Raw genomic sequence first — 21,162 nt, forward strand, 5'->3', positions numbered from 1 at the left:
TCGTTAATTTTATATGTATATATATATATATATATATATATATATATATATATATATATATATATATATATATATATATATACATATATATATATATATACACTTGGGTTGTCCGTATAATAAGATTCCCAAGGAGCTGCAGTCGCAAGGAACGCTGTTACGCGGGATCCGGCGACACTGGCGTGTAGCTTGGTTCTCCCTCTCCCAGTCCCCCGATAGACAAGGAACTCCAACTCGTTTCTCCCGCCAAGTGTGAATTACGCTCTGTAATTCGTTTTTTGTGTGCAAAAAACACTGCACTGGTGGACATTCATTTCCAACTATGTGAAATCTACGGAGAAAAGCGTATGAACATAAAACACGTGTGCAAATGGTGCAGAGAATTCAAAGACGGACGTACAGACGTCCATAACGCATTTCAGAACCGGAGAGGAGCTGAAAGAAGAGGTCTTCAGCTACCTTCGTGGAGCGGCTGGAGAGTTCTACGATTCAGGCATAAAGAAGAAGGTACACCACATGCAAAAATGCATTGATCTCAACGGCGATTATGTCGAAAAATAGGAAAAAGTCTAAGCTTTCCAAAAATGTATTATTCAATGCCAATAATCATGTTTTCCATTGTGAAAAATCTTTGGGAACCTTCTTTTACGGACAACCCTCGTATATATATATGCATGTGTAAGCATATAGTATGTGTGTGGTATGCGTGTGTGTATAATGTCTGCGTGTAACTCCGTGTAGTGAACCTGTACATATACTACGCATACATCAGCTTACAGCATATATATGTATATATCTTACAGTGCCAGAGTTTAGATATCCCTGTGCGTTTGCCCAGTACCGTTCTTCCAGAACCCTTCGCTGTGTACCGCCTTATTTACTTTGCCTATAGCTGACTTCTATATTTCTGTGCTATTTGATATTCATTTTGGGCGAAGGCTTCAAGTCACTAGCGGGTACATAGATATAAACCTCGTTCTATTGAGAACCGTAAGCGTCCAGTGGTGGTTTTTTGTGCAGCAACAAAATTACAAGCCCGTATATCAAGCTTTCGGTTCGATTCCAAAGGTTTTCACTTTACTTACGTTTCCTCTTAAAGTTTCCAATACGTTTCCGCCTTCTTACACAGGAATATTTGTAACTTTTTAATTTGTGTAGAAAAAAAAACATGAAGAGCTCTGACACAAGTATCGAGATCATACGATCAAGCACTGCGTGATGAAAAGAAGTAAAGAAAAAAAATGGGCAGCTTTTCCATTTGCATATAATGAACGTGATCTTCTTGACATAAAAGGGTGCAAATAAACTGCTGAAATGAAGGAGAAAAATGAAAAGGAGAAGGGGGAAAGGGTAATGGATCGTGATTGGAGTGTGTACGATAATTGCGGCGAATGTCCTTGGAAGGGGAGATACGCGAAAGACCCTTCTGCTTAAAGAACTCGCGAAAAATTCAATTACTGATTGCAACATGAAATATTCAGGAGACGATAAAATAAACAGAGGAAAAAGCTCTACTGAAATAGGAAAAATGTGAAAGGTAAACAGGGAGGGTAGTGGAGCTGTGTTTGCATTATATCCTCGGAATTTATAGAATTCCAGGGATGCTTTGGAATGAAATGAGAATCAAATAGTTTAAGCAATATGTTCAAATGGAGAATGTAATTGAAAGGGGGAGGGATATTGAATGAAGGAAAGAAACCCGAATAAAGAAATCTGAAAACCCTTCTCTTTTTTTCTCTCTCTTTTTTTGCTAGACTCTATCGCTCGAGGGATTATTCGGCAAATAGCTTTTAGAAATATGAGTGTAGTTTCCTATTAAAATAGCAAAGCTTTCAGAGAATTCTGGCGGTATATTATCTGAATGTTATAAATTATTTTATGGTGTAATGGAAATACGATTACGTGCGCCTGTTTATGATTACGAACGTTTTTTCATACTAGCAACTACATGCCTAAGTAATTAACGTACAGAAGCATACCCTCTTATATAACTTAAAGATATAACAATTTAATGCACATAAACATTAATTTCTGAACTTATTTATGATTTATGGGTATTGTAAAGGACATTAGGATCAACATTATATTTTTACATCAAAAGGAAGCATATCTCAATATGTATAATAAAAAAATTGCTAGTTTACTGTAAATGTTTTACGGTAATTGCATTGTGATTTTTTTTTCTTTTTGATGGAAGCTTTAGGTATGGATTTCAAAATAATGTTTCAAGAAGGTTTTGAAGGAACATGAGTGTTGGATGTCAGGGTAATACGAATTTAAAGAAGACGAGTGAAGTTCCAGAATATTCGGAATGAAAAAGAAGTAAGTTTTACGTCTCAAAGAAGTAAAACTATGGAAAGGAAGGAAGGAAGGAAGGAAAGCCAGGATGTTAGAGTGATGGATATTGATACGTTTGATAGGGGAGAGAAATTTATTGCTTCATATTTTATTGGAGGAGAATGCAATTGATAATGGGAGATCCCGTGGAAGATGTGAGACTGACAAGGCAACAGAGCTGTTGCGAAAGGTTTGGATATGAGAAATCAACATTGGTGAAAATGGGAATGCATGAAGTGAGTGATTGTTGGTTAACTGGCGTTGTGGCTGTTTGGGTTACTGACAACCCCCGTCCACAAACGGTTTCACAAGATAGTCTCAACTAGTTTTTATTCATTATTTGCCGTAAAAACTTATAAAGTACAGTGTGTGAAAACGATGCTCAGCAACAGAGACATAAATGATAAGAAATTGAAACTAAACTTTATTAAAGAGTTATCGTAAGTGAATACATGTTGTGAGGTATTGGGGAAGAAGCGGGCATTCTGTAAAGCGGAAAAGGCAGTTTGCTAGTTGGAGGTATATTAAAGAGAGGAACAGAGACAGGGAAAATGTTTGAGATCTGATGATCAAAGTCATAAAAAGGATAAGCGTCTAATATCCAAGGAACACAAAGGGTGCAACGGGATATATAGCTGTAGGCTCTGCGGGGCAATTGATGCAGATTCTGTGCTGAGCAGGATACGAAGCTTTTCAGTGTTTAAGCATTGAAGTGCCGTTCTTGAGTGAGCGTTTTGTCACTGAAAGTGTCAGTAATTGCTCTGAATTAATTCTTTAAAAAGGTACATATATTTTTTTATGATAAAAATGTACGTGCTCGGAACTCTCTCTCTCTCTCTCTCTCTCTCTCTCTCTCTCTCTCTCTCAAGATAATACCCCTCCTCTCCTCATTAAGTAGAGTTTTGACCCAGGTAACCCACTCCGCCTAATGAGATGGGTCTCATCAGCTTTCCAATGCCTACGTAGATATCAGTTTGCTTGGCAAAGTCTCGTTTTTTTTTTCTTTCGCTACAGCCGGACACCGTTTTTTAAGATTTCAAATGAATGAAAGAGATTCGGATTGCGAGAGAGAGAGAGAGAGAGAGAGAGAGGAGAGAGGAGTTTGGAAGAGGGAGGAAGAGAGAGGAGAGAGAAGAGCAAATTGTGTCCTGGCTTAATTCCATTCCCGTTGAAAAAAAGAAGAGAAAAAAAGAGAAATAGTCTTCCCTTCCCCAAAACAAGAGAAAACTCCGGTTCAGCCGAATTGTGATGGCCCTCATGAAATTGAAAGAAATTGAAAATCGATTTTTTATCTGTTTCGATTTTCATTAGCTTGGCTCATTATCGTTATTGGATACTTTTGCGAGGTCTTGCAGAATTTTAACATGCAGCATTTTCATGGTCCTCTTCATGAGGTCCTATTTTCTGTTACTTATTTTTAAGGTTGTCAAACTACAAATAAGATATGGCACCGCGGATTAATTCCGCTAATGGAATTTGTAGTTTATAAACTGACGACTTCAGTGCTATCTAAGTTTTGTAACATTTTGATATTCTGTTGCTTTTAGTATTTCAAGTTATGATTCACATTGACAATTAACTTTGACTTACGAACGACATCCTGTGATTGTGGGGATTGTGATACCTTGAAGTAGCAGTCGATGACTAAACACTTCAAAGGGTCAGGGAAATTAGCTATAGTTTTTGGAATCTATTGTACCTAAGTTTATTGGAGATTTTGGTATATTTCCTACGGCTGTTGTCACAGTAAACATCCCATATATTTCAGAATCTGTTTTAATGTGCTGGAGCTGTTGCTAGTCACAGAGCATTTTGCATGTGCGCTTAGAGCAATCATTTTTTATTTATATTTTGTGCCTCTGTAATTCGTCCTCTGCGTGTTTCCTCGTCCACTGAATTTGGACCGTCCTCGTACAAACATCAGGCATAGCCCGCACCTGCATACCTCGTCCATTTCCTACACCCTTACAACTATTCCAAAATCACTCACACCCACATCCCGCATTCCTCACACTCAAACCTCCTCCACCTTCCTCTCACCGCAATGTCCTTCCACATCCTATGCTTATCATGCATGAATCTCAGTGGTATCACTGCGAGGTATCTTGATATCTCCTATTTGGGTCCGATGGTAGGTATCTCTTTTGGGAGTCTCGTTCGAGCTAGCGAACTACAATATCCAACACCGTGACCTGGTGAATATACACACTGTATATATATGCGAGTGTGTGTATGTGTGTACGTACATATATGTATATGTCAGTATAAACTATATATACGTGTGTATATATATAGATATAGATATATATATATATATATATATAATATATATATAATATATATATATATAGATATATATATAACATATATAGTAGTATATGTATATATCTATATATATCTAATATATATATATATATATATATATATATATATATACATACATACATACATACATACACATACATAAAAAACATACATACATACATACGTACATACATACATACAAACATACATGCCTATTGATGATATATAAGACTTATTTTTACGTAATTTTTACGATTTTGCCATATTATGCATTTTGAGGCGGGGCATCCAAAACTAACATTGAACATGCAATATGCAGATGCAGATCATTCGAGCAGGTCCGATCTTTTTGTAGCGAAAGTGGAATGTCAATTGAAGTTTGTCGTATTGATTTTTTTTCTGTAACAAAGAAAGTGATGGCTCATTGATTTTAGACGAAATTCTTCGACAGAGGATATATGGACTGTCTCCTCGATTTATCTTAGAAAATTCTCCTTTGATCTCCCGGTGATGACAGAAAGGGATGTGTCGAAATGATGATTGTGATGGATAGTTCTGCAATGGTTAGAAAAAAATCGTAGCTGTGTCTTGGTAAACATTCCGAAATGTATTTGGTTTTATTGACGTTTGTTTACTTTGCTTGCAGTATTAACCATGCCAGGGTTTGAGGTTTGTTTATTTTGCTTGCAGTATTAATCATGCCATGGTTTGAAGTTTGTTTACTTTGCTTGCAGTGTTAACCATGCCATGGTTTGAAGTTTGTTTACTTTGCTTGTAGTGTTAACCATGCCATGGTTTGAAGTTTGTTTACTTTGGTTGTAGTGTTAACCATGCTAGGGTTTGAAGTTTGTTTACTTTGCTTGCAATGTTAACCATGCCAGGGTTTGACGTTTTTTTATTTTGCTTGCAGTATTAACCATGCCATAGTTTGAAGTTTGTTTACTTTGATTGCAGTATTAATCATGCCATGGTTTGAGGTTTGTTTATTTTGCTTGCAGTATTAATCATGCCATGGTTTGAACTTTGTTTACTTTGCTTGCAGTGTTAACCATGCCATGGTTTGAAGTTTGTTTACTTTGCTTGCAGTGTTAACCATGCCATGGTTTGATGTTTGTTTATTTTGCTTGCAGTATTAATCATGCCATGGTTTGAAGTTTGTTTACTTTGCTTGCAGTATTAATCATGCCATGGTTTGAAGTTTGTTTACTTTGCTTGCAGGTGTTTAACCATGCCATGGGTTTGAAGTTTGTTTATTTTGGCTTGCAGTATTTAACCATGCCATAAGTTTTTGAAGTTTGTTTAACTTTGATTGGCAAGTATTGGAATCATGCCGATGGGTTTGAAGTTTTGTTATTTTATTTGCTTGCAGTATTAACCATGCCATACGTTTGAAAGTTTGTTCACTTTGATTTGCAGTATTTAATGGACAGTCCGACGGCAGAAGAGCATTTTGCTTGTAGTGGTAACCTTATGCCATGGTTTGAAGTTTTTTTACTTTGCTTGCAGTATTAAACTATGCCAGGGTTTTGAGGTTTGTTTAATTTTGGCTTACAGCATTAATCAATGCTCCATGGTTTGAAAAGCTTTTGCTTTTACTTTGCCTGCAGTATTAATCATGCCATGGTTTGAAGTTTGTTTACTTTGCTTGTAGTGGTAACCATGCCATGGTTTGAAGTTTGTTTACTTTGCTTGCAGTGTTAACCATGCCATGGTTTGAAGTTTGTTTATTTTGCTTGCAATGTTAATCATGCCATGGTTTGAAGTTTGTTTACTTTGCTTGCCAGTATTAATCATTCAATGGTTTTGAAAGTTTGTATACTTTGCTTGGCAGTAATTAATCATCCGCCATGGTTTGAAAGTTTGTATAACTTTGCTTGCAGTAATTTAATCATGCCATGGTATTTGAAAGTTGTATACTTTGCTTGCAGTATTAATCATGCCAGTGGTTTGACGTTTGGTTTACTTTGCTTGCAAGTATTAATCATGCCATGGTTTGAAGTTTGCTTACTTTTGCTTGCAGTATCAATCATGCCATGCTGGTTTGAAGTTTGTTTATTTTGCTTGCAATGTTAATCATGCCATGGTTGAAGTTTGTTTTACTTTGCTTGCAGTATTAATCATTCCATGGTTTGAAGTTTGTATACTTTGCTTGCAGTATTAATCATGCCATGGTTTGAAGTTTGTTTACTTTGCTTGCAGTATTAATCATTCCATGGTTTGACGTTTGTTTACTTTGCTTGCAGTATTAATCATGCCATGGTTTGAAGTTTGTATACTTTGCTTGCAGTATTAATCATGCCATGGTTTGACGTTTGTTTACTTTGCTTGCAGTATTAATCATGCCATGGTTTGAAGTTTGCTTACTTTGCTTGCAGTATCAATCATGCCATGGTTTGAAGTTTGTTTACTTTGCTTGCAGTGTTAACCATGCCATGGTTTGAAGTTTGTTTATTTTGCTTGCAGTGTTAATCATGCCATGGTTTGAAGTTTGTTTACTTTGCTTGCAGTATTAATCATTCCATGGTTTGAAGTTTGTATACTTTGCTTGCAGTATTAATCATGCCATGGTTTGACGTTTGTTTACTTTGCTTGCAGTATTAATCATGCCATGGTTTGAAGTTTGTATACTTTGCTTGCAGTATTAATCATGCCATGGTTTGAAGTTTGTTTACTTTGCTTGCAGTATTAATCATGCCATGGTTTGAAGTTTGTTTACTTTGCTTGCAGTATCAATCATTCCATGGTTTGAAGTTTGTTTACTTTGCTTGTAGTGTTAACCATGCCATGATTTGACGTTTGTTTATTTTGCTTGCAGTATTAACCATGCCATAGTTTGAAGTTTGTTTACTTTGCTTGTAGTGTTAACCATGCTATGATTTGACGTTTGTTTATTTTGCTTGCAGTATTAACCATGCCATAGTTTGAAGTTTGTTTACTTTTCTTGCAGTATTAATCATGCCATTGTTTGAAGTTTGTTTACTTTGCTTGCAGTATTAATCATTCCATGGTTTGAAGTTTGTTTACTTTTCTTGCAGTATTAATCATGCCATTGTTTGAAGTTTGTTACTTTGATTGGCAGTATTAATCATTCATGGTTTGAGTTTGTATACCTGCTGCAGTTATTAATCATGCCATGGTTTGACGTTTGTTTACTCTGCTTGCAGTATTAATCATGCCATGGTTTGAAGTTTGTTTACTTTGCTTGCAGTATTAATCATGCCATGGTTTGAAGTTTGCTTACTTTGCTTGTAGTGTTAACCATGCCATGATTTGACGTTTGTTTATTTTGCTTGCAGTATTAATCATGCCATGGTTTGAAGTTTGTTTACTTTTCTTGCAGTGTTAATCATGCCATTGTTTGAAGTTTGTTTACTCTGCTTGCAGTATTAATGATGCCATAGTTTGAAGTTTGTTTACTTTGCTTGCAATATTAATCGTGCCATGGTTTGAAGTTTGTTTACTTTGCTTGCAGTGTTAACCATACTATTGTTTGAAGTTTGTTTACTTTGCTTGCAGTATTAATCATGCCATGGTTTGAAGTTTGTTTACTTTGCTTGCAGTATTAATCATGCCATGGTTTGAAGTTTGTTTTCTTTGCTTGCAGTGTTAACCAGTCTAGGGTTTGACGCTTGTTTACTTTGCTTGCAGTATTTATCATGCCAGGGCCAAGTGTAAAGCGAATGATTGAGCTTGTTGCCTCTGACTTTTGTATTGAATGCTTTCTTGATATTTCGTCTTAATGGCTGTTTGATGGCTGGGGTCTGACAGGGAGAAAATATGCCGTCGTTGAATAGAACCACGTATTAGAAGAAGACAGAAAGAAATGAAGGAAAAAGTCATCATTATTTAGCCTAGCGCTAGTCCCCCTTTGGTCAATTAGGCGGAAGTCGTAAAACAGAATGAAGTTGGAAGCTTCCCAATTCGTTTTTTAAAGGCAGCCATCTTGGATGAGGTTCACCGGCTCCCTGTCCTCTTCCTCACCCTCTCCCTCGTCTCTCCTCTCTAGTCCTTCTCCTTCCTCCTTATCCATCACTCATTTGTCTCTTCCTTTCACTTCCCACTCCTTTCCGTCCTTCTTCTTCTTCTTCTTCTTCTTCTTCATTAGATCTTACCGATCAAGCAGCAGCCGATTCTGAAAATACTTTGCCTTGCACCAAATTAACTCTGGAGAGACGGCGAGATCCCATTCGGGATTTGGGAATTTTCTTGCAAATGAAACAGGACCGTAAAACCTTATGTATTGATGAATATAGCTGAATACTGGTAATGCTGTGAGAAAAGGTTTTTTCATATTATCAGTTTGATAATTAAAATGAAATACGAAAAAAAAACGAAAATGAAAGGAAATGAAAGCACAAAACTAACGCCAAACTTTTATCTCGTCTCACTCACGCCCCCGTAGAGCCAAAATTTGTGAGCGTCCCCCGAACTTTTCTTAAAAAGTCCTGTCAGACCAGTGAACGTACTTTCCAAACTTCAAGACAACTTATCGAAGTTGTAAGCATTCTGTCAAACCTGACCGCAAACAAGATTGGTTGGCCGCTGTCCGACAACGGAGGTGCTCGATATCTCCTCTCTGTCAGGTATCTCACTCCTCGCTCAGGTGGCTCGTGGGTCCGCTTTCTCCACAAATCGGTATTTGGAGTTTTTTTTTTTTTTTTTTTTTTTTTAATTTTATTAAGAAGGTTGAAGGAAAATATATTTCACGTGCTTTTAGGATGGGTCTAATCTCAGTTTACGTTCATGTGCGCCTAATCTCAGTTTACGTTCATGTGCACACACGTGCTTGTTAGCCATCTTACATATGTGTAATGAGCGCAGACTTTGAACAGCATAAGAGGGCCTCAGTGGCGTGATCTGTATGGTCTTGACCTGCCACCTCTGTGGCTGCGAGTTCGATTCTCGGACATTCCATAGAGGTGTTAGAGATGTGTATTTCTGGTGATAGAAGTTCACTCTCGAAGTGGTTAGGAAATCACGTAAAGCCGTTAGCCCCGTTGCTGAATAGCTACTGGTTCCATGCAACGTAAAAACACCATACAAACAAATTGAACAGCATAAACCCCGAGGAGAACTTTTCGTGACTTAATAATTTTAGCTGTTGTGAGCAACGTTCGACCTATTAAGGACAGTAAAATTCAGTACAATTACGACGCTGTAAACCATGTCAGTCAGTTTAGACATCAGATGTAAATCTTTTGTACTATCAGATGAAGTGATTTCGTTGTTTGTTTAGCCTTACTTTTCTGTACAAGGAGATAGAGAGAGACAGAGAGGTGTAGGTAAGAATGAAAAGAGCTATAATGTTTTTTTTAAGGAGTAAGTCATGGAGGAATCACACTACATAATAATAGAAAAGAGACTGTATGTAAAATGACATAGGATGTATGCAGCAGCCATTCCTCGGGCATCGAAATACTACTATAATGTGTAAATCACACATTATATACCGAAGCAATCTTGTGCATCTATCAACCCCTTTAACACAAACTTGTTGAACCTGCTACCAACTTCAACATTCCCGAACATTTTTTTTCTTCATGTGTCTTCGTTTGAGAGACAGGTTCTTCATCACTTAGCAATGGCAATATATGGAATCTTTTCATTTTCCTGTTCTCTTGCTTTTTCTTTTCTTTGCGGCAGCCTTGAAACTTTTGGAGTTGCTCCAGTCACCTGTATCTCCTCAGCCTGATGCATGATTTATTTCGTAACCTAACCTGATAAGACCTCTTATCAGATGCGGATCCCCAACCCTTCTCTTCTCAGAGTGCAGGAAATAAAACGCTTGGGAAAGATAGAGACAAACAGAAAAGAGAAGGATTGGAAGCCTACCAAGCGCTGTCCAAATAGTCTGATTGATGAGCAAACACAATGAAATCCGATTCCTGCGTCGTTTTTGGAACAGCCAATCATGAATCTGATTAACCGCAGCACTCGACTGTCAGTAATCAAAAAGCAATTTGCGATGTCTCATTAGTCAACAACAAGAACAATGGGAAAAGAGTAAACGAGAAAAGTGACGCAAGACAAGATTGCGACAGCATGTAGGGCTGGAAGGCGACCAGGAGTTGCCCCTTGGCCTGTACGGGGAGGAAGGGGACCGCGGTAAGGTCGGTAGGGGTCGTACCGGGTATGTATGATGTTTAAGCATCTTAGTTTAATAACCGCCATCGAGGAAGAGGACGACCTAACTTCTCACCGCTGAGGAATATTAAGAAAGTTGAGGTGGAGTTTTACCACCTCTTAGGATCGTCGTGTGTCCAATGAGACCATATCACCTGGTTTTGCCGGAATTGAGGCGCCGGTGCCGGGCGGGCCGGAGGCCGGCCTGTCGGGAAGTCTAGTCATTGTTTGTCGAAATAATTACTCCGCCGAGATTAAACGAGGCGAAATTAGTTTTACTTTTTTCTTCCGCCGCATAATAGATTGTTTCCCCTGTGCGTGCGTCCGTGTGCGCGCCTGTGTCGCGCTTTCAGACGATTATTAAAATGCTGGCGAGGGATTTCATTCATTAAAGCCTTAGGAGTGTAACAGCAAGATGACAATTTAAAGGGGAGCATCTGGTTCGGACATACGGAGAGAGAGAGAGAGAGAGAGAGAGAGAGAGAGAGAGAGAGAGAGAGAGAAGACGACCTCCAGAAAACTTGTAATTGAGGATTAAATACAGGAGAGATTTAACTTTGCAAACTTGAAGTGCGGGACTGATGCCAAATTTAATGAGGCAAACACCGACATCGAGAGAGTTCATTATGGAGGATTTCAGCAGATGCGAACGATTTAAATGAGCCCATTATTAGGGGGGGGGGGGGATGGGGAATTAGAAGGCTCTTGCGGCAAGATGCACTTCATGAGTTTTGTTTGGTCTGTGAATTATGGACATATTTTAACGATTCATAAATTTGTGTACATATATATATAGTATATATATATATATATATATATATATATATATATATATATATATATATATATATATATATATATATATATATATATATATATATATATATATATATATGTATATATATATATATATACATATATATATTTGTTGTGTGTGTGTTTATGTATGTATTTGTATGTATGTACATATGCATGCAAGAGAGGACATTTCGAGGTGTTTAGAAACCTGCCTGTATCAGTGCAGTATGTGCATGCGCTCTTGTTACGGTTATAACAGGGTGATTTATTTATTTGTTTATTATTATTATTATTATTATTATTATTATTATTATTATTATTATTATTATTATTATTATTATTATTATTATTATTGGTGATGTTGCTGTTGTTGCTATTAATAATGCCTTGCATAGCAGATTTAAACAGGAGATAGATTAGTCATGTGAAATTACCTAATAGCGAACGTACAGGAAATGAATACATATTAAATGAAAGTTATCAGTGTATGACTTAAACAATAGCAAATACCAGTAAAGAAGACCAATTCAACAAAAAGGACAATAGGACACGAAAGCCAAAAGAAAGGAAGGGCAGGGAAAATGTGCACACCTGCACTTTCAGAGAAATGTAGGGATTGAGATAACACAGCAGACCGAAATAGCGTCGATTAAGCAAAACCATATTGATTTGAGGGAATGTTGACCGCTACACCCTTACCAGCTACAGATTGAACGAACTCACTTCAGTACATGTATGTATACCGCTTGTGTATATCATTTTGTGCTTATGTTTATAAACCTGATACGAGTTGACCTAAAGAATAGACTAGGAACTTTATAGTTTTGTTACAAGGAGTTACAATGATTAGGATGTCTCAAAGACTTGTTAGTCCATCCGAGGAGACATCGTGTGCTCACTTATCTCCAGGAGCAGGTTTTACTGTTCATTCACAGTGTCCTAATGATTTCTTTTAAACTCCTCCACACTGTTGCTGTTGTAATGAACCACAGCCAGGTAAAGAAGGCCATCTAACCAATGAACACCATCGCCTAGAAGCACTGGCAGAGAATAGGAGAGGACGCTTTCCTGAGCAATCTTCAAAGAGCAAATTGTGCGCCTTCTCAAACATAATGTCGTATAGCTTATACTGTATCTTGCCCATTTGTAAATCTTTCTCCACATACAGCTGCGTCGTTTGTCTTTGTTCTTCTGTTTCCAGGAAAGGTTTTGAGAATGACTTGACTTAATATTTTAATGTTCTTGCGTAGTTCATTTAGACATATTTCCTCTTCACCTTTACAAGGCTATTTTAATCGTGTACAGTGTTGAAGTGCAACCCCTTCATCCTCATTTTGTGGACGAGTAGACTCTGGCAGTGTACGCACATCATAGGGTGGAACGTGCCAGTTCTACGCGTGGTCAGTCAAGGATCTCTCACCGCCACCGCCTCCTCCTCCTCCTCCTCCAATCCTCCTCCTCTCCTCCCCTCCTCCTCCTCCTCCTCCGTCCTCCTCCTCCTGCGCTCCTCCTCCTCCTCCTTCCTCCTACCTCCTCCTCCTCCTTCTGAAAGAGATAATTCAAGGTCTTAATGGACTTTAGCATCACCTCTTTGGGAAGAAACTTTCTAATTTCTCAAAGCAACATCCTTGTCCAGTAATAAAGGTATTTAAGGTTGTGTTTAGAGATAATAGGAGTAAATCTTCGCCTTTGTCATTTTTCTCTAGTCAGGCAATCTTCGCGGAATTCTTGAAATGAATAAATAAGCAAAATAAGACAATTAACTGTACGGAATAAATCTGACGCTTATTTTTTTAACATTATTTGCTGAAATCGTCAGTATTTACGTAACACTGACGAATAATAAATAAATTTTAGAAAAGAGAAAATATTTTAAAAAATGATCTATTTGATCTATTATTCAGTATGCGCTTTTTTTATGCTTTACTTACATTTTTAACATTTTACATTTATAGAGAGACGTTTTACATATGTATGTATGTATGTACGTATACGATTATGTATATGATTGTGTGAGTGTGTGCATTTGTTGAGAGAGAGAGAGAGAGAGAGAGAGAGAGAGAGAGAGAGAGAGAACGGGAGGAAGCGAGAGAGAGAGAGAAGAGAGAGAGAGAGAGAGAGAGAGAGAGAGAGAGAATCACCTACGAAAAATGACTCTGAATGGCCTTATCAGACCTTAATGCACATCCATCTTTTAGATCGAGTTCTACGAACAGAGCTCGTGGTGTGAAAGGAAGTCGTTTATATGTAGAAATTGCTTCTAAACCGTCCAACTCCCTCCTGGGAAGTTTAGTTGTTAGCGCCCCAGTTTCGCAATAACTTCGTATAGGAGTTCAATATAGTATCGCCTTATGGAGTCCTGTATATCACTTTGATTATTTTCTTCCATCGTCTCTCCCACACATCCATCGGGAATGGCCCACCTGGTCTTACTGCTGCCTCTCCTTTCTCAAATAAAGGACAGGATTATCTATCATTCACACCCTTCTTTTATGGCAAGAAAGGTTCAAGGAAACCATTCTTGGAAGACCAACCGGTCATATTTAAGGAATACGTCTCTCTCTCTCTCTCTCTCTCTCTCTCTCTCTCTCTCTCTCTCTCTCTCTCTCTCTCGTAAAAGGATGACCGGCTGGTTTGCATAATGTAGAGCACGAGCATTGAAAATGTACGGATAGTCTCTTAGTGACGAAATCAAAACCAATGCTTAAAAGTATATATTTTTTGGTGGAGTTCTTTACCAAACCTTTTCTCTCCAATAGCATTAAGTGACAGACGTCAGTATCTAAATACCATCTCAAAAAGGTGGTTTAGTATCCCTGAAAAAATGGGAGGTGCGGAAGTCTGAGCTACCTGGTAGGCATGGTGTCCGTGTTTTGGCATTAGTTTACTTCTCTGGCGTATAGTGTTCTGAGAGCGGCAAATACATAGGATTGAATAACAGCGACAGCTGCTTCTAGAATTAAAAGTAGTACTTGAGCTAGTACTAGTATAAATACGGCTGTGTGACCTAGACTAGGGCCAGTGTTTCCTATAAGGGTGAGCAGAAGGTGTCCTGCGATTATATTAGCGGCTAGTCGAATTGCTAGAGTTCCAGGTCGAATTACGTTTCTAATTGTTTCAATTAGAACTATAACTGGTGTTAGGGGACCAGGTGTTCCGGCTGGAACTAGATGTGCAAACATGTGTTGAGTTCGATTAATTCATCCGAATAATATAAATGCTATCCACAGAGGTAAGCAAGAGAAAGAGTTATTGCTATATGACTGGTTCTTGTAAATACGTAGGGTATAAGTCCTAAGAAGTTGTTAAATACGATAAACCTAAATAATGATACAAATATAATGGTTCTACCAGGGTTAGTTGGGCCTAAGAGTGTCTTGAACTCTTTATGAAGAGTTGAAGTTACTGTTGATCATATTATTGAAGATCGGTTAGGTATAGCTCAAAATGGATAGGGAATAAAGAGTAGCCCCAGAAAGGTAGATATTCAGTTTAGAGATATGTGGTTAATTCTTGAGATTGGGTCGAATCTTGAAAATAAGTTTGTTATCATTTTCAGTTAGCTTGGTTTGTTTTGGTGATTGTTAAGTTAGAGTCTACTTTAATTGGGGTTTTAATGAAATATCTTGAAATGATAATGAGAGTGAGTACTACTGTAAAAAATACATAAAGATTAAGTCATAATAGGGGGGCTATTTGAGGGATTTTAAAATATTACTTTGTAATAATTCGAGCTTGACAAGCTCGTGTTATTTATTTAACTAATTTTAATCATTAGAAGTAGGCGTAACTACTATTGTAAGTTTAAAAGACTTACACTTGCTTTCAGTCACCTAATGAATTATTGTTAGATGAGACTCAATCTAGGAAGGATTTAACGGAAGTTCTTTCTACAACAATAGGCATAAATCTATGATTTGCTCCACAAATCTCTGAACATTGTCCATAGAATAGTCCTGGTCGATTAATTTGAAATCTAATTTGATTTAATCGCCCTGGAACTGCGTCTACTTTAACTCATAGAGCTGGTACTGTTCATGAGTGAATTACATCTCCGTAACTCCATTTCATCCCATTGGTCTGTTACTTCGCACCCGGATGTATGAAGTATTGATTATAGTCCGCAGTCGTTTTTTCATAATAACAAATACCGCTACAATAGAAGTGAAACGATCAGTCATGTCAGTTACATATTGAAATGAAATCTATTTTACGTCAATGACCTAGGCAGTTTGGACCCCAGTTTTATAAACGAAGTCCATCAATCAATCAGTCATCCTATTTTTATGTCCAGACTAATGATCTCTCTTCGGTACGGTGTAAGAATGGCTGTAGCCGTATTGCCCATGTCCTGAGGTTGGCAGTAAGAGTTTGGAGGAGCGCACTAAATATTGTTATATATGGCTCTCTTTACACTGCTCGGTCCTCAGGATAAATAATGAAAATGTAAAAGTTCTTTTAACTCGTCCCTTTCCTCCCTTGGTTCCTTCCCTCATGGCTGGGCTAGGTAGAGCCATTGACATACTCGGCCATTAAGCTTCCATATAAAAGTAAAGTCAACCTAGAAATAAATGAATGATTGAGAATAAAAAAAAAAAACATTGGTCGTCATATAAAATTCTGTTAATGCATAAAGCGTGCAGGAATTTTATGTCCCCGCAAAAAGCATTTCAGTGTTCGTGGTTACATCTTTACTTTTTACATTTCGCTTTCCATTCCGTTTTCATTATTTTTTTTTCTCTCTCTTTTTGAGCTTCACTCTTAACGCTTTCGGCTGGAAGCCTGGAATACTGTTATTGTTACCCGATGGTCGCTGTCGTTATGGAAGCAATATTAATCTGTTTCGTGTTATAGTTTCGTTATTAATACATCCACGCCGAAGCGATCGCGAAGCAGAGCTGCGAACTATGCATGAGAGCGAGCAGAGCGTTGTTACTGTTTAATCTGAAAATAAAGGGGAAAAAATATCAGGGGACGGAGAGAATTACTGTATATATAACAGATATATGCATGTGTTAACACAGAAATGTTTGGGGTGAGAGAGAGAAACATTTGCACAGGTGCATGTATGCATTCGCCTAAGGGGGGAAAATATTTAACGAGAGAGAGAGAGAGAGAGAGAGATGCAACTCTCCGCAGTTGCAGCCTTTTCCCTTCTCTCCATCTCTTTCTGTCGTATCCCCTCTCCTGAAGATGGCATCGCTGTCATCAGTGTAGATGACCTATCCGGGGGCTTTATAGGTAATTTCATGGCTGAGTAGCGATGGAGGGTTCGAGTCAATCAAGCTGATAAAGGAAACTTGCTCACCCATAGAAAGAGAATTTTAGTTCTTCTCTCCAAGATCTGTATCGGGTGGAAGATTTAAAAGATCCTCTCCTACTCCCTTCCTGATTTGAAAGGCCTATGATATATTAGATAATTGCTTGACCTATATAGTTTGGTTTCTTGACGTGCAAATCGTCACCCACGAGAAGATTCAATAGTACAGAATTTATTGGCAGAAAGAAACGTGCAAAAAAAAAAAAAAATTGTACTAGCGTTAAATACACAAGTTACTCAGGTCTTTGAACATGAACATCATTTTTAAGGTTGCGAATAATGTGATTAACTGACAAAGTTAATTTGATTAATTTTTCCTCCCAACCGTTTTAGAACTTGGAACTTATATCTAGCATTTTAATTTGCATTTCATTATCCAAATAGATATTTTTTAGCACCCCTGAAGTCCTAACGACATGCTTCTCTTTTTTCCATTTTTCTTATACCTATTTCCGCTCCGAACACTTCATTAGGACGTAGTTTACAGATCTTCAGCTGCTCTTTGCAAGCAGATTTTTAACACCCCTTTTATGGAAATATTTTGTGCTATTTAAAGAATGAATGTGTTAAGGTTTATTTTGTATCTTGATTACCTGGTAGTAATATATAATATATATATATATAAATATATAAATTAGATACATATATATATACATATAGATTATTATATATATATATATATAAGGATATATATATACACATATATACATATATATATGTATATATATTTAGCCAAGGCCACAGGAAAAGTAAAAGAAGGAGTACCAAGCACTTTGAAAGAAAAAACTCTTCGGCCGGGGTCTTACTTCAGAGTGAGGAAAGAGCATGTAAACTCTAAGGGTTAGCCTAATTAAGTATACTTATGCAAACAAGATATGATAATGAAATAGATAATACCTGATGGTGACGGGGACGTCAGAGTCCCGTAATAGAGATAATTATTTAAACAAAATTGATCGTGTTTTAGTTGAATCAGTGACCGGAGGTGACAGGGCACGTGGTGCTATTGAGCACGAGGGGTGCAGGTTCTCCCACTATCCATTATAGCGAACTTGAAAACCATAGATTAGACACTAATATCTTTTGTTTTCTGTCATTTTTTACATCCGAGCAACACGAGGCGAGAGTCCAACTCCCCCAGCAAGATACACAATGGCACATGTGTAACGAATGGCGATCTCTTATAAGCAAGAGAGCGATATACGTGGTCGGGGATCTGGGCGATTTTAAGCAAAGCACAGAGCACCCGATCTCGATATTATGAATGGACAGTTGCATTGCTGAGTGATTGCGAAGGGAGAAAGGTTACGTTACTGGTCACTTAGGGTAAGGGTACAATAGCCCAAAAAGTTACGTTAATACCCGATAAGCTGTTCTAGCGGACGCTAATCAAATGAGATTGTCTCAAGCATAAAAGAAAACAATGGATGCTAGCTCAAGCGGATTCTCTCATAGCATCACAGGTATTAATACATAGAGAATCTTTCCAATGCAAATTCAGTATTTATAGAAAACCCACAAATAATTTAACATATGTACATTTTTACTCTGGCCACCATATTAATATTAAAATTTCAATTTTTTCATCTATGTTCCTACGCGCTTTGCGTATCACGAGTCCACAATACCTGGACCAGGAAATAGAATACATAAAAAAAATAGGAAATGATCTCTGCTACCCACCTCATTTAATTGATTTATGTTATCAAAAAGCTCATAAAAAGTTTTATAATGTTGCTATTAATGAAAAAGAAATCCCTAAAAATGTACTTAGCTTACCTTATTTTCGTGGATTTGAAACCATAAAATCAATATTTAAATCGTTTAATGTTAATGTAGTGTTCTCTTATAACAATACCATTAAAGATATGCTAATTAAGAATAGTCCCGTAACAAATAACAACATCATTTACAAAATTCCTTGTAAGGATTGCCCATAGTTTTACGTTGGTCAGTCCTGTAAAAATTTATGTGTTCGGATTAAGCAGCATATGCATTCAGTTAGAACAGCCCAGACTTCAAATGCACTGTTTATCCACCTGAGTGAAAAATCTCATTGTATTAATTGGGGTGATACCTCGGTAATTGCTAGATCTAATGATTATGTTTCAAGAAATTTACTGGAATCAGCAATTATACAAATCACTAATAAAAACAACCTAAATCTTAGTCTGGGAATGTACCATTTGGACCCATATATTTGTGAGATGTTTATGAAGGACCTCAAAATAAATGAACAACTAATAAATTAGTCCCACATGTATATAGTTAATTCAACTCTCCTCTCTCTCTCTCTATCTCTCGTCTCTCTCTCTCTCTCTGGTTCGATATTCTCTCTCCCTCTTTCTCTTGCTCGATATATATATATATATATATATATATATATATATATATATATATATATATATATATTTATATTTTCTTTCGTCTTTTCATTAATAATAATTTTTGTTGGGAAAATTTGTGTAAAAATTCATGATATTAAATTGTATATGCTCCCGTGTTGTTTTCAAAATGTACTGTTTTTCTGGAAGAATCACTTGTTTACTGCGGGTTTCCCTCAAGGTGTGGCTAGCCTATGACTCCTCCTCCTCTCTGTAGAGGAAAAATCCCCCTTATGGCTAATCTGGTAGTGTCAGTTTGCACATTAAGCCTTCTTTTGACTATGGTGTTCTTTGTAAAATCAGTATGCCTCAGTAAAGGGTCCGAATAGGACCGAAAGTACTCGGCTAACTCGTTTTTTCATTTTTTCCTTCGTGGCAAAAAAAAAAAAAACTTTATATAATATATATATATATATATATATATATATATCTATATATATATATATATATATATATATGTATGTATATATATGTGTGTGTGTATGCGTACTAAAGTGATTAGTTGATTATCTGGTATATATATATATATATATACGATATATATATATATATATAAGGTGATCAGCTGTGGTTTTCAATCAGAAATAGCAACATTTCTGATAAGTTTTGATGGGAGATAAATATAACATTTTGATAAGGTTTTAGTATGTCTCGCAGCTAAAATAAAAATGTTTATTGAAATAATGAAAATTAAATAGACTGTAAAACCCGAACTACGTCTGAGTGATTTTCTCAAGTCCCAACGAGCGGAAATATAAGTGAAAGGCACCAGGTACAGATTGGAACATTTACGAAACCATCTCTCAGCGTCACACTAGAGCTCGCAACAGTTAGACTCCCTTAGTCTGTGATCATGATGAATTCCTAGTGAGTAAGGCATTTATTCAGATTCCCAAATTGCTCTCCTCCTGGTTGCAGCAAGGCGGCTGAACAGAAGCGAGGGGCGTGTCTGTATTGCGCCGAACAGAGTTAATCAGTTTTCCTCTAAATCCTCACTGTTGCAGACGGGGTGGACCTAATCATTTATAACGCGCCGAGTCAATCCCCGCCAGGATTTCCGTGCGATGGAATAACGCTACAGACTGATCGTTAGATTAAGCCGAGGCGCAGATTGCTTGCTGACAGTGTAAGCATTGTCACACCGGATTAACTTCTTGGCTCTCGTGCCGTCCTGATACGCTCCAGAGAAGTCGGTGATTGTTAGATTCTGAGTTTTACTTCATTATTTCTCTTGCGTAATTGGGTTGGACAAAATTTTGTGAATATATTACTTTTTCGTTTTTTGTTAATTGTGAGAACTAATGAAATTCAGATTTCTTTTTTACTTGTATATGTGTATAGTTACGAGGGCAGGAGGCATCAGTGATATGAGGATGTTCTCAGCGATTTTGTGTAAGTTCAGCTATAATATATATATATATATATATATATATATATATATATATATATATATATATATATATTTTACTTGTATTATATATGTATGAATATACGAAGCTGTGAGAATTATGATATAAATCTGTCTTAGTTGACAAGGGAAGGAGTTTGCAAAGATTTTTTTTTTACTCAGAAAAATAAAACACCTATTTCAGTAGTGTTGAATTCCAGAATAGGCAAAGAAAGGACAGTTTTAGGATGTCTGAGGAAGTTTGGAAATCGAAGTGGAGCATCTGTGAAAGCAAAAATTTGTCTTTGAAAGGGTTGTTGCACTAACTTTCCTTTATGGGATTTGATGTGGATGTTAGGTGAGATAGAGAACAAATGTGGAAAAGCGTTGGATGAATTGCTTATACAGCATAACTAAAGTAGAATAAATCAGCTGGGTACGAAATGTCGAGATCCAGATAAGATGCAAGTTGGTCGGCAGAAGGGAGAGAATGGAAAGAGATCTTGAGA

At 37.1% G+C, this 21,162-nt stretch overlaps 1 pseudogene; it reads right to left on the bottom strand.

The window, feature by feature from the left end:
* Positions 1-14,440: 14,440 nt before the first annotated feature.
* LOC135221789 (ATP synthase subunit a-like) lies at positions 14,441-15,286 on the bottom strand (annotated as a pseudogene).
* Positions 15,287-21,162: the final 5,876 nt, after the last annotated feature.

This window comes from Macrobrachium nipponense, chromosome 3 (genome assembly GCF_015104395.2).
Source record: "Macrobrachium nipponense isolate FS-2020 chromosome 3, ASM1510439v2, whole genome shotgun sequence".
Classification (NCBI taxonomy): Eukaryota; Metazoa; Arthropoda; class Malacostraca; order Decapoda; family Palaemonidae; genus Macrobrachium; species Macrobrachium nipponense.